Consider the following 14,822-nt stretch of genomic DNA (forward strand, 5'->3'; position numbering starts at 1 on the left):
TGTACACACTGAAAGAAGTCATGCAGGTATGTCACCTCGAATGCGCCTCTTGCTTACAACGTCATGTGACCTGGATGCGGATAAGCAAGTATCTGGGTTATTGTTTTATTTTTTAAAAATTTTAATGTTTATTTTTTGAAAGAGAGAGAGAGACAGATAGAGCATGAGCAGCGGAGGGGCAGAGAGAGAGGGAGACACGGCATCAGAAGCAAGTTCCAGGTTCTGAGCTGTCAGCGCAGAGCCCAGTGCAGGGCTCAAACCCAGGAACCATGAGATCATGACCTAAGCGGAAGTCAGACACTCAACTGACTGAGCCACCCAGGCACTCTTCTTCTTCTTTTTTTTTTTTTTCAGTTTTACTTACTGATTTTTAAGAGAGAGAGAGAGAGAGTGCGCAGGAGAGAGGAAGAGAGAGAGGGAGAGAGAGAGGGGGAGGGGCAGAGAGGGGAGGAGAGAATCACAAACAGGCTCCACACTCAGCCCATCGGAACTCAGGCTCCACTGGGCATGGAGCCCAGTGCAGGGCTTGATGTCAGGAACCGTGAGATCATGAGCTGAGCTGAAATCAAGTCGGATGCTCAATGCACTGAGCCCCCCAGGCACCCCTACTTGGATTTTTTATCTGGACACATGAGAAACACCCAAGAAGTGACTCCCTCCTCCCTCCTATGTTTCCTGCTCACAGTTGTACAAAATACATCCAGCACTCTTTGGACAGAAGAATCAGGGACGAAGCAATCGCATAAGTCATGCATTTCCCATCTCTTCCCTGCTCATCCTAGGACTTGGAAGGCTCCGCATAAAAAGTTTTTCTGACCTAATTTGACTTTCGCTGGAAAACGGTTCCCCTGTTCTCTTTCACTGAGTTTCAAAGCAGAGGTGAAATGAAACAGGGCTGCATTTGATTCTGAGCATAATCTCTTTGCTGTTGGCGATGTTCTGGGAATAGCAACGTACTTTGCCGTTCGATGAATAAATTTTTCAAAATCTATAGTCAGGGCCCAAATAATTGTGAGTATTTTTCTCCATAGTGTTTTTCAATTTTCCTTGGCAGAAAACTGGCAGAGAGGGGAATTAAATTATAATACCTCAGTTTTTCATCTTGTAAACTGCCAAGGACAGCATGACCTGTCCTAAAACTAAAAAAAAAAAAAAAAAAAATCATAAGGACAAATGAGATGGTCCCAGAGAAGTTGCTAGAAATTCCTTGCAGGAAATCATGTCATGTATGCAGACTACTCTGGGTTATCTCAGTTTGTTTAAATCCCAGGAGGAGCCTTCTCTTCTAGGGAGGATCCTGGGTGGCTCAGTCAGTTGAGCATCTGAATCTTAATTTTAGCTCAGGTCATGATCTCATAGTTTGTGGGTTCGAGTCTCACATCAGGCTCTGCTCTGATAGCGCAGAGCCTGCTTAGGCTTCTCTCTCTCTCTCTGCCCCTCCCCCACGTGTGTGTGTGTGTGTGTGTGTGTGTGTGTGTGCGCGCGCACGTGCCCTCTCTCTCAAATAAATAAATAAATAGTTTTAATAAAATAAAAATCCCAGCATAGTAACAGGGTAAAACTTCTTTAGGACTGGATTTCTCTTTGAAATGGCAGCTCAAAGATAATAAGCTAATTTTCAAATTAGGCATTTGTGAAACATTTTTGGGAAGATAAATCTTGAGCAAACAAAATTTGGACTGTATTCAGGAAAAACAAAAACCTCAACCCCCTCCTGCCCTTGGCATTGTCATTCTGGAGGCCCAGATTGTCAGAGCAGGAGTCACGTAATAAACCAATATGGAGGGTTACATGTGACAGTAAAAAAGGGTCGTAATACCGTGTCCTTTTATCTTTTTCATCTGCATCTCAAATGCTGGGATCAACGTACGGCCAAGAAACCCAAATCTCTAAGGAATTCATACAAATTCCACACAGGCTTTTATGTGGTTAGTTACTCCATTTGTAAAACAGAACCTCTTATTTTACAGGTGGTGAAACTGAGGCCCAGAGAGATGGTGCATATTATTAAGGTCAAATAGCTTTAGAGTGTGTTTTAATTAAAGGCAGAATCAAGACTAGAGTTCCGTGTCTTCAACTCCTACCTTACCGTGCCTTTCGCTCTATGGAGAAGGTATCTACACCTTGTTTCGCTTCATAGAGGGCTGCGGCCAGATCAGTGCAGGTCCCTAAGGTCTTGACTAACGTCGCTATGGCCAGTATGGAAAAGAGGTTAAGGATTAGCAAGGCTCAGTGAACTCCTGGAAGAGGCTGAATTTAAGCCACAGGAAGAGAGTGCTCGAAGGGGAATAAGAAGGGCACAAGTGTTACGAGACATATAAAATGAAAAGGATATTATCCTGGAGGAGGGGAGGGTAATCAATTTAAGACTCATTCTGATTTACATGGCTCAAAGACAGATGGTGCTCATCTGGGGGGGGTGGTTGGGGGGTGGGTAAGGAGACTAACACTTCAGATGCGGTACCGATGTCCCAGGAGGGAAGTTGAGGGCGGGAGAGATACCCAAGGGGGGCAGAAAAAAGGAAGAAGGGCAAACACCTAACTTTGGTCAAAGAGAGGAAAACCAGTCAAGAAGGTGGAAGAAAATTAAGGCCATCAACTCTTTCTCTCTCTCTCTACATATATACATGTTTTTGAAAGAGTGCGAGCAGGAAAGGGGCAGAGAGAGAGAGGATCTGAAGCGGGCTCTGCGCTGACAGCAGCTAGCCCTGACATAGGGCTCAAACTCACAAACTGTGAGATCAGGACCTAAGCTGAAGTCAGATGCTCAACCGGCTGAGCCACCCAGGCACCCTGGGTAAACGTAAATACGTTTACTATATAGTAACGTAGAGTAACGTATAGTAAACTATAGTAATGTATAGAAAAATACGTTTATTATATATTAAACGTAGCAGAGAAAGTAGAAAGACATGGCCTGAGAAAGGCCATTGGATTAGGCCAAGCGGTTTTCCACCCATGCTGAACATTAGAAGCACCAGTGAGCTTCTAAAAGACACTAACTCAGGGGCGCCTGGGTGGCTTAGTCAGTTAAGTGTCTGACTTTCGCTTAGGTCATGATCTCGCGGTTTGTGGGTTCGAGCCCCGCGTTGGGCTCTGTGCTGACTGCCAGCTCAGAGCCTGGAGCCTGTTTCAGAGTCTGTCACTCCCTCTCTCTCTGACCCTCCCCTGCTCATGCTGTCTCTCTCTCTCCTAGATATAAATAAAACATTAAAAAAATAAATAAATAAAAGACTCTAACTCAGAATGTGGGTTAATGGCCACTGGATTAAGCTGTTTAGACACTGATTCAAACAGAAGTTTATAGTCTTACTTTAAAGTAAGAGAATGGATCCACCCAGTGACATCTTAAAGGTGTTTTCCAGTCCCAAGAATCAGTGGATCAATTTGCATTATTGATTATCTTATTTTAAAGTTACACGTGCCAATGGAAAATTATGTGCTTGAATAACATTCAGCATTTGAAAATCTCATGCTTGGGATTACACTGGCTAGCGGCCCCCACATCATCAGGCAAATGCTTGAATAAAATGATGGGCTTTGTACAGGTGCCCGGAAAGCCAGGAAGCATGAGTATGTTTCAATTTAAGGGAAATAAACCTCTTGGAAAACATGGTAGCTGTGTTGTGCTGTCTCTTCCACTGGCTTTAAGCCCAGGGCTCGTTCCCGGCAACACTTTACCAACCTCAACTCTGCTGATGGTAACATACTTGCTGTGACATAATGCACATGGTTATTAGTAAGCTGCTCTACCCAGTTGACATCTGAGAAGATCCAGTGGAGGCCCGCCCCCCCACACACACACACAGACTCGGATGTCTGTCTCCACCATTCCAACACATCCTTACCTATATTCTGGATTCTGGAATAGCCCTGTCCATTCATTATGGAATGACACAACAAGATATGAAGTTTGAATCCAGCAAGTGAGAACATCTTTACTGATTCCGGGTAAATGACTCCCAGGGACAAGCTTGCATGTAGCTAGAAGCTTCTTTGATGCACAACATGCATTTAAGTTACTGTAGACAATGAAAAGGCTCAATAGCTAATATACCTGGGCTCCCGTGGAAAGCAAGTACTGTCATACCCAAAGACATGAAGCTTCTAAAGGGCAAGAGGAATACTTAGGAGGATGGCTTTATATAGGGGCATTAAATTTATAGCTAAGAGGGTAATGCCGATTCGTATAAAATCTGGAGTAATAATGTGGCGGAGGGGTGTGGGAAGACAAAGGAAGGAGACAGAACTCAATGTTTCATTCAGTTCTGTTTTGAAACAGGATTCAGAAAGGATATTGTACCATTTGGTATTAATTATTTTGGTTCGTGCACATGGCTAATTATTTCTACAGCATTTAAGATCTCTGTAAAACAAACATATTTTGCACATACACACCCACTTTTTAAAATATGCCTTTTATCCCCTCTTTCAGAGCTTTGAGGAGATATCTGATGGATTGTCTTAGGAGCAGCCCTTGGGAACAAAAAGTAGATTGTGTGCTAAAAATGTTAACTGGCCCCTAAAACTTGTATAAACAAATTAAGGAAAAAGACATTGCAGCATTTAGGGCATAAACAAAATGACTCTCAACTTTAACCTGCGGATTTAAAAAAAAATGCTCAGTAATAAATCTACTCCCAGAAGATTCCACACTGTCCTCTCTCTTTCCAAAATTCTCCTCCTCCCACGTTCCTCCAGTGGTCTTCATGTCAGACCCGTAATTCGGTTGCCTGGTTTGAGCTCATTATGTGATCACTATATTTGATTTTTTTCTGTGAGGTCAGCCTCGAGTAAGGATCTTCTCATCCTAAATGGTCAATGTCTCTGCTCTCTGGAGTCAGCCATGCGAGTGTTTCACTGTGTGCACCCAAGCCTCACTGTGTGCACACAGCATCATTACCCGGGGAATGGGAGTGACTCCAGAAGATTCCATAGATTCCTTTACTCGAATCAGCCCCACTGTGTCCCATTAGTGACCATCTGCAGCATCTTGCACTCTGCAGAACCAGTGCGGAAACTGGAGACCACAGCAGAGGTCTCTGCCTAAACCCTGTAGGAAGTGCTTTTGGGAAAGAGAGTAGCAAGTTCTCCTGCATGGATGCCATTGGAGGCCGGGCATGAGGAGCTATTTGTAACCATCTGGAGCTTTAGGCCTCTAGACCAAGAAGCTGGTTTTCATCTTGGTCCCTCAGAAAAAGGACAGGAAACATTCTAGAGAGGCCATCTGGGTGTCTGCTTGTTAGCACTGTCGTCAAACGCTCACACTCTCCTGCTGGCCTTGGCCCTCACCTGCTTCTCACCATCTTGGCCTCCATTACTGCGTCATCACTTCATTCCTGTCTGGTCCCTCCACTGCCACTACCTCTCTCCTCCAGAATGAAACAAAGGACCCAGCCCCAGGGCCCTTCATGCTGGCAGCACAGACATGTTGGTTTTTTTTTAAATGTTTATTTTTGAGACAGTGCACGTGGGGGAGGGACAGAGAGAGGGGGGCAGGGGATCCACAGAGGGCTCTGTGCTGACAGCAGCCAGCCCGACGCGCGGCCCCAACTCACAAAATGTGAGATCATGACCTGAGCTGAAGTTGGATGCTCAACCGACTGAGTCACCCAGGTGCCACTCTGTCATTTCTTTTAAAAAATTTTTAATGTTTATTTTTGGAGAGAGACAGAGTGGGAGCAAGTGAAGGGCAGAGAGAGAGGGAGACACAGAATCCAAAGCAGGCTCCAGGCTCTGAGCTGTCGCACGAAATCTGACGCGGGGCTCGAACCCACAAACCATGAGATCATGACCTGAGCTAAAGTCAGATGCTTAACCAACTGAGCCACCCAGGCACTCCTGTTATCTCTTTTTAAATGGAGGGTGATGTTGGCAGAGAAACACTTTTGAAACCTATGTGGTTCCGGTAAGATTTCAGATCATCTTGGTGAGAATATAATCTGAGTATCTTGCGCTTGCTACACAAGGCTCTCCATTTATGCATATATATTAGACGCAGTTTATGTGTATCGGTTTAAGTTCCAGTATTTACTTCAATCCCTTATCTGCTCATTGAACAAACCTTTCTTGGATGCCTACCATGCATTAATGACAAGAAGTAAGAGTAATAATAACTATATCTCTGAAACACTATATGCTAGTGATTTCTTTGGAACATCTCTTTTAAGCATTCTCTTAGTTGCCATTATAATATCTGATATATAATAACAAAAATGGAGAAAGCCATAGCATATATACGTATGTCGCCTCTTTGTAACAGTATCTTCCCCATTCTCTCTCTGCCTGCTTTTCTCATCTCCCTTACCACCTTATTTCACCCCTACGAGAGTTTTTCTGGGAAAATGAATGCTTGCTACATGCCTAGTTCACAGGGTTAGAAACACAAAGGCAGGGACATGGAAAATAGAATCTATCAAACTTCAGACTCTCAGCTCCCAGAGGGCAAGCGTATGCCCTTGATTCTCTGGGATCCTGACACCATCTACACAGTGCCTGATACATGCTGGATGGGCACACACTAAATACGTGTCATGCCAGTGAATTCCATAAAGGGCTTATATTGTGTCTTGTAATAATCCTAAATGCTTACGAATGTTTGCTGACTGGGCTCTTCTTGGGCCTCCACTGAAGGACACACAACAAACCAAGAGGCTGATTCAAGGTTCTGCTAAGTGTGAAGTGGGATGTAGCCGTGGTATATATAAACCAAAGCCAGTGCTCTCTGACTTGAATTGATCTGGTCAGCATGGTCGGTCTGGCCATAGAAGAAGGAAAAGCTTTCCTCCCTACATTCCTCCACAGATTATTAAAGTGGGACTCCTGAAGACATGTTTCTTTTCCCCCCATATTGAACCGGCTGACTTTCACTGTATTCTCAAATATTACCCATATGTGCCTCCTCTCAACCAGCCTTCTCTCCATTCTGGTTTCGTTCTTAGGTTGGCCTGGCATGGAGAGTGGAGTTAGGAGTCTGTAAGCATTTCTTTCATGTTTATTTATTTTTCGAGAGAGAGAGAAAGTGCAAGAGGGAGAGGTGCAAGGAGAGAGGGAGACACAGAATCCGACGCAGGCTCCAGGTTCTGAGCCGTCAGCACAGAGCCCGACACGGGGCTCAAACTCATGAGCTGTGAGATCATGACCTGAGCTAAAATCAAGAGTCGGACGCTTAACCCTCCGAGCCACCCAGGTGCCCTGAGTCTGTAAGCATTTCATGTTACCCACGTAAAGGGTGACATGACTCAGATGAGGGGTTTGCTAGACAACTCCCAGCACCAGAGGCCATTGGTAAATGCTGGGGCCATGACATCTGGTGAGATCTTTTTGTGCAGTGACTTTGAAAATACAGCCCCCACCTAATATGGCCAAGTTGAAGGGAATTTCCCGGGGCATCCACATGAGGCAGGTCTTAGAAATCATTCTGATTATGAGAGAAGACATTTCAGCAGCAGGAGTTAGCTTTAATTTCCAAGATCAGAACTTGAAAGTGTCTGGTTCACTAAGTTTGATAGCTCGAGTCTATTAAACGAGGACCCTGTAAGATGACTGAAGACCTCTGGGTATTTTAATTACACGAAACACCGGCACTTGAGCAGCTGATACACCGTGGGTCTGACTCTCCAGTTTACAAGAAACAATTCTCCACGTTGAATAGCCTATAGTTGACTAAGTGTGGGGCACCATTTTTGAAATTATTTCATGCCAACGGTCCAGATATTTTTAGGCTGTCAGAATAAAGATGGCTTGCTTCTACTTCTCAAAGACACTCGTACCTCTAATGTTCCAGGGATCCAGGTTTTTAGCCAAGAGAAAGTTACGGCATAAGATGAATTCCACATGGTTCATTAATCTTCCACTTCCTTCCCATTATGGAACTAGAAGGGATGCGTTCATTGGCATTATTTGGCAAACGTTGTATGAGTGAGGGGGACCATTACAATTGTGGGATAGGACGTAGCACCTGACCTGTCACCCTGTCTCCTTCAGAGAGCTTCCAGTTAGAAGGGGGGACAGAGGGAAAGCCTAGTGACTATAGTCTGAGTGTGGCTCCTCCTGTCTTTCTTGGATTATGGGCTAAGCTGGAAGTGTGCATGGCTGGGAAGGAAGCACAGATGTATGTTGTCTCAATCAGTACTATGTTGTTGTGTTTTTAATAGTAGAGCAAGGACGAGTCAAATGCATGACTGGTTTTCTTCTTTTTTTCCTTTTTATATATTCTTTTCAAGTTTATTTATTTTGAGACAGAGATGGGGGGTGGGGGAATCCCAAGCAGGTTCCATCGACGCTGTCAGCACAGAGCCCAACACAGGGCTCCAACCCACAAACCGTGAGATCATGACCTGAGCCGAAATCAAGAGTCGGGTGCTTAACCCACTGAGCCACCCAGGCTCCCCTGCATGACTGGTTTTCAGAGAGTTTCTACTCCCTTCTGCCTTACACTCCAGAAACATCTAAATGACATTTGGGGGTTTAACCTACCTGGGCCTTAGACCGATCTGATAGTGGAAGAAAATTACGACAAAGCCAAATAGAAGATTTCTTGAAAAATTATTTCACTTTTCATCTCTTTGTCACATCTAGTCAATTCATAGCACAGTCACTTTCATAGTCCAAAGAGTGGATTCAATGTTGCCAACAGTTTAGAGCTGTGTGTAGGGAAGCCGGTGGGAATCTTGCTGGACCTAGACAATCTGGAATGACCTCATCTTTCACAGCTATCTTTTCCTTCCCTTTCTCTTGCTCTAGGGACCTCCTGGTGCGTCTCTGCACTTAAACAGGATTACTTCCATCTGCATCAGACATTCATCCTATCCACTGCATACCTGCTGGTGCTGGGTCCCCTAAGAGCCCTAATCTATGTCCGCTCCCCATCTACACCAATGTGAAAAAGAAGATTATTTTCTGCACTTCATTTGTTCCTCTGAGTGTCAACTCATTCTGACCTTTTCTCAGCATCAGGGATTATGTTTATTTTGTGGATAAATCATGATCAGACCCATAATCCCATTTAAAGAAACAATCTCAGATAGCTACCTTTTGTTCCCAAGGCGGCTTTGCTGAGGTATGGAAAGGGGGTTTAGATGATGAGTCTGCATGACATGTCTGCTTGTTAAAAACAACCGTAACAATGATTCTAATACCACCTCCACCTTCCTGACCACTTGCCCTCCTGGAGGTTAGCTAGATGCTGGCAGTTTCCTAGGAAACGAAATTATATCACAGAGTGATTCGTGTGAATTCCGAAACTGTCGCTTCGCGGAATTCTGGTTCTGACACCCTACCCGCGGACCTCTTTGTTACCACCAGGTGCAGAAATGGACTTATAACGTTACAAAAGGGACATCTGGATGTTGTCGACTGATCAAGAAATCTCACACACTTGAACATATGTATGCAGAAAATAAAACAGACCCAAACCTTCAAGCAACCCACGGGTACCACATTCACAAACATCGTGTGGAGACTCTGGTCCAGAATAGAAGACTCTGAGTTTCCATTAGCTACTAAAATGGGGGACCTAAAAAAATATGAATGTGTCATTTTTTTTTCTTCTTCTACTTTCGAGAATGATCTTAGTTAGGCATAGATCCCAAACCAGACAGCTGTAACTTTTAGTGATCTTCTCCCTCAGTTATGCCGAGGGAACCTTCCCTTCCTTCTCAGCCTCATACCTGTCTTAAGAGACAGGCCACTATAGGCTAACACAACATTTATTGGTAGCCTTTGTGACCCCAAGTAACCTTAGCAGGTGCAAACAGCTCTTCTGGAAAGCTAGCACACCCTTCCCGGTCACTATTAATCGCAGGAAGTGTTGAAGGGGGAACTGCGTATGCTGACGGTGGGTGAGGGGGGAGGAAGAGGGGCAAGGGCAGCTATAAATTGCTGAATGACTCCGTTTATATTCATCACACCTTGCGGAAGAGATTCTCTCTCCCTGCCTCCTTCCCTTTCACTCTCCCTCTGTCTCTCTCCCCCTCTCTCTCTATTCCTCTCTCTCTGAGAGAAGTCAACCAAAGGATCCTGATTCCAAGACTGAAAACACAATCGCAGGTCTCAATAAGAGGCTGGCCAGTGAGGCTGGAGTTGTCTGATTTGTACACACTCACACATTCAGACTTGGCTACATATGTCACATGTACCAGAAATACGGGATTATGGCTTTTTGAGCTAAAAACCTGTGGCTAATCGTTGTTGGCCCAATATCCATTCTCCCCCTTTTCCTTGGGAGTAGACACCTTGATTTTGAACTGGACACACGGCCGTGCAGCCAGGAATTGTGATCTTCATCCTCCTTTGCAACGACGCTAAAATCTGGTTGACATGAAGTAAACAAAAGTGTGCTAGGTATGGTACCTTGGGCAAGTATCCTTGCCCAAGAGGTCTAGGCCCTTCTTCTCCCTTCCTTCTTCCTGGAATGCTAACTTGAAGGCTGGAGCTTAGGCAGCCATTTTGTGCAAGAGAAATAGACTAAAGATGGCAGAACAGAACGACAGGATTGAGCCTATGTAGCTGCCACATGTGTCCCGGAATCCTACCTCCCAACCTCTTTTACATGAGGGAGAAATAAGTGTCTATGTTATTTTAGCCTTTACGTGTGTGTGTGTCTGTGTGTGTGTGTGTGAGAGAGAGAGAGAGAGAGAGAGAGAGAGAGAGAGACATGGAACTGTACCTAATTCTATAACAAATAGACCTTAGAGGTCATAATAGACTTCATTTCACAGATAAGGAGCCTAATGATTAAAGATCAAGTGTGATAAATGTCTCAATCAGGGAAGCAGAGTTGGCAAATTAATTACACTTCTGTTTAATCTTCTACTTCTAAAGATAGATGATGGAGGTTCTATTTTATATGCCCATCAGTATTTGTTAAATAACTATGGTTTTATATTTCACATGCATGTGAATTTCTGAACCTCCAAGGCTTCTAATTGGCTAACTCACACGATTTCAAGAAGATATTAAACAATAAAAAAAAAAAAACCTAAGAAGGCATAGTACTGAATTGACGCGCAAACATCTTCTTTCCTGCTATGTTTGTTAGCTGGTACCTGTCTTAATCTATATCCTTGTGTTTCAACGTATACCACTATGTCAATTTGCAATGATGTTTCAGGAAGCACTAAATTTTCAAATATGGGGGGTGAGTCAGGGTCTGAAATGTTAAGAGGTGTCTTTGCTTCAATATGTATGCGAGATCACCAATGTGCTATAGCCACGAAACACAGCCCTAGATGCTTTCGCGGAATGACCCTCTGAAACAAATGGATATCATGAAACCAACAAAACTCACTTATTGAATTCAATTAATGGGGGGAAATCCAATCAGCTGTCTCTTCCGCGTGCACCCCCATTCACGCACCCTACAATCTTGGCTCCCACAAATCACTCTGTGGCCATTAAAAGTAGAAGAGAGTTTAATTCCTCTGTGTTAAACTAACTTCGGATCACCTGCCCACCCTAAAATTCCAATGTTGTTGCTTTTTAATATTCAACAGAGGGATGGGCAAACAGGAAACGTCACTTCCTTATTCTGTTTCCTTTCTAGTAATATCTCCACCCACCTGTGTGGACAATAAACCCAGTCTCCAACACATGTTCTTCTGCCCCCTAGTGATGGCCCCCAAATTTGGAAAGACAACGAGCCATGGAGCAGCAGAGTCACAATCTCACGCTGTGTGATCCATTTCACTCATTTGGTGGAGGCCCGTGGATGGGGTTCACCTCGAACATTTGCACACGTCTATGCTTTCACTTTTGGATTCTGAGCAATTACAGGCATTTAAAGACGTGCAGAAGGGCATCCTGTCTTCAAGACTCCCCGCCCCCACACCACCTCTGGTAAATCTCCAACATCTACTTAAATGCCACCTTACCTTAACGATAAACTGCCTTTCTCTATTTCATTCCACCAGGACCAAACCCTTGCCTTCAGACTATTTGCCTTAGAAAATGAGTTTTCTCCACCTCTGCAAAGGACAGATGCTGTGTATAATGGTCTCTGAAATGCTAACAGAAACCAAGAAATCACCTGTCACGAACTATGAGGCTATTAGTTATGAAGAGCAATACTGATATTTACCTTCTGCTCCTCAGGCTGGAGGGCAAAGCAGAGAAAACCTGGATTTTCCTGGCTCCTGCGTCAGATAAAGAGACCATCTGCGCCTTCCCCCTCCTGCCTTTGCGGGCAGAGAAATAATGCTAGTAGTGCTAATAACATGGCGATGATCATTCAAAGCACCTGCCACACGCGTTATTATCTGATGTGCCCATCCCACAGATCCTGCACAAGCTGGGTATTATGAATATTACAGTGTCCAGAAGAGGGAATTGCTGCAGAAGGTTAAGTCATATGCTCTGGGTAACCAGACAGGGAATGGCAGAGCTGACCCATCAGCTGTCAAGTTCATGAGGTGCCTTTCTTTCCGCATTAACCCCCGGGACGTATTTTAAAAACGTAACTGTTTTCCATTTGGGTCCACTCTTTTCTTCACTAATAAACAGCCAAAGGTCTGAAAGAGATGCATCTATTAAAGACCAGAAGCTACTGTAACTGCTCTCCTGTTGGTTTTACAAAGTCTTGAGAGCAAATATTAAAAACCGAGTGATGTCGAAGTGTCTGGGGGGCTCAGTCGGTTGAGCGTCCGACTTCGGCTCAGGTCATGGTCTCGTGGTTTGGGAGTTCGAGCCCCGTGTCAGGCTCTGTGCTGCCCCCTGCCCCCCGTCTCTGCCCCTTCCCCACTAGCTCTCTCTCTCTCTCTCAAAAATAAACAAACGTTAAAAAGAAAAACTGAGTAATGTCATGAAAGCCCCTGGTAAACAGGGTCTTTAGAAATGTTGAGACACCTGTGAGAGTAGAAATGACAACTTTTTTTCTCAGCTGTGTAGGTAGGGGTGGGCAAAATAGGTGATGGGGATTAAAGAGCACAATTGTTGACTTGAGCACCGGTCAAGGCACAGAAGTGCTGAGTCACTATATTGTACAGCTGAAACTAACATAACATTGTATGTTAACTACGCTGGAATTAAAATAAAAAACTTAACAAAACCTCCAAACACTTCTACTATATGACTTAAACATTTTTTTAAAGTTTATTGATTTTGAAAGAGACAGAGACAGTGTGAGCAGGGGAGGGGCAGAGAGTGAGTGAGTGAGAGAGAGAGAGAGAGAGAGAGAGAGAGAGAGAGAGAGAATCCCAAGCAGGCTCTGCGCTGTCAGCTCACAGGGCTCTAACTCATGAACTATAATATCATGGCCTGAGCCAAAACCAAGAGTCAGTGGCTTAACTGACTGAGCCACCCAGGCGCCCTCCAACTTAAACACGTTTGCTTTTTCTGATATAAAAACAAAATGTGCTCATATTTGGAAATACGAGAAACTTAAAAAATTAATTGCTCATAATCCCACCAACCTGACATAGCCACTATTTACGTTTTGACTGTTTTTGGCATGTATGTAATCTGTAATGTGTCATCTATATTTAAAGCTCACACATCTCTTTATATATATTTGCAATATTGGAATAATTCTGAATATATTTTAAACATTGTATTGCCAGAATTACAGGATGCAATCAACTATTTTTTTAGATTAGTTAAAGGAGGGATAAAATGAAACTGGAAAAAATCTTCAGCACAGTTTGTAACTAATCGTCAAATTCAAAAGCACTGGACGAATAGTAAGTAATCTTGGCATATAAATTAATGAAGTCAAACCTCAATTAATCAGCAAATATTGACCGAGTCCCAAGCGGCTGGAGGCTGTTTTCCAAGAGGCAAGCTTGGTGGGGGGTAGGTGACACAGTGTCCCTGAGGTTGAGAGCTTATATTCTGGGCCCTCAGAAATCAGAGAAATGCAATATACTGGAGTAGAGCTGGACCGATTTGCTCTCACACTAACTAGGAAGATTGGTTTCACATAGCAAATGAATGGTATAAACCCTACTCTAAGAATAGGATTTAATTACTTACAGGAAGGAACCATTAAAAAATAGCCAACTGCACACAAATATATCTTTTCAAACACCTATAGGTGCTAAATATGAGCCAATACAGGAACTAAAAATGATGTAGTTGTGTTCCATTTAGGCTTCTGACTTTCTCTAAGCATGTGAATGAGTGAGGGCTTCTTGTACTAAATAAAAACGGATGATCTGCTCTGTAGATGCTACTATTTCTAACCAACAGTAGCTGCATTTCGGCTGGTCAGGTATGAGGAAAGGTGATAGCAAAAGATAAGCAATATGCTAATCTGTTTTTTTAAGCCAATATATTAAAAAAATTTTTAATGTTTTTTATTTTTGAAGGAAAGAGATAAAGAGCATGAGCAGGTGAGAGGTAGAGAGAGAGGAAGACACAGAATCCAAAGTAGGCTCCAGGCTCTGAGCTGTCAGTACAGAGCCTGACGCGGGGCTCAAACCCACAAACTGTGAGATCATGACCTAAGCCGAAGTCGGATGCTCACCCGACTGAGCCACCCAGCCGCCCCTTTAAGCCAATGTTTAAACTGAATTGATAGACATGTTTTCATTTGTTTTAATCCCAAGTTTCCCAAATTTACACATTCCTTTGACATCTTTCCTTATTGGCCCATATGATACTGAAAATTATCTGTAATCTAATGACTCTAATTAAATCTGGCCAGGGCAGGTCAGAGTTCCTAAGCCTCCATATAATGTTGTTGATAGACATTTCAAAAAAAATCACATTAAAAAATATCAACAAGTCAAAGCATTTTCCAAACCCACCCACTTCTCTTCAGTAAAACTGGAAAGAATATTAGAAAAACAGAGAGGTGAACACCTAAGTGAATGCCAAGAAGGAGA

This window comes from Crocuta crocuta, unplaced genomic scaffold, assembly GCF_008692635.1.
Source record: "Crocuta crocuta isolate KB4526 unplaced genomic scaffold, BGI_CrCroc_1.0 scaffold24, whole genome shotgun sequence".
NCBI classification, from domain to species: Eukaryota; Metazoa; Chordata; class Mammalia; order Carnivora; family Hyaenidae; genus Crocuta; species Crocuta crocuta.